This window comes from Antrostomus carolinensis, unplaced genomic scaffold (genome assembly GCF_000700745.2).
Source record: "Antrostomus carolinensis isolate BGI_N321 unplaced genomic scaffold, ASM70074v2 scaffold31152, whole genome shotgun sequence".
In the NCBI taxonomy this organism is placed as follows: Eukaryota; Metazoa; Chordata; class Aves; order Caprimulgiformes; family Caprimulgidae; genus Antrostomus; species Antrostomus carolinensis.
The window spans coordinates 4,649-5,362 of record NW_010300686.1 but is presented as its reverse complement, the minus strand read 5'-3'; positions in this window follow the sequence as shown (position 1 = coordinate 5,362).

Below are 714 nucleotides of genomic sequence, written 5' to 3'. Positions count from 1 at the left end.
TCTTTGTACAAGATCTACCATAACAGGTCAAAACTAATAGGAGCAGCTTTTGAGCACTTCTGGAACATAAATAATTTGCGGTCTGGTCCATATTTAACATCAAGAGGACACCAGGCTCAGAGTAGCTTTGTTAATATAACAGCTGTCATCCACTGGATTAATTTTGGTAATAGTTGCTAGTTTTAAATGGGAAAAATCAGAAGTCTTCTGTTGGGAAAAATCAGATTTAAGGAAGATGAGAAGCCCTTTGCTCCCTTACTTACTATGGTCTACTTTCACAAACACCTGCTCGTTAAAGTACCTACATGAATTATGAGTATAAAGGGTTACAGGAGTAGCCTTTCCAGTTAAAAAATATTTGGCTTTATGCAGTGACTTATGCCTTGCATTTACTGCAAACTATAGCAGGGGGAACCTCAGGGTGATTTTAATGTTCCTGTTTGTTCTGTAACACACATTTTTGGATTAATTCCTTAAGCGAAATTTCCACTAGATTGAGAGGAAAGAAACGTGGTCTGCTTCGGACCACAGGACTCGCCTCTTCCGTTCCATTTTATTCTTTTCCATGTTTAGTTAGCTCATGCTTTCACATGGTTAACTACACCATTTATTGCAGGATTTTTAAAAAGTCAGCTTTGTGAGTTTAACTAGTTTTCATTATTATCCTGGAGCATATTTTAAAGAACTTACTCTCAGTAGGAAGGAGGAAGAAAG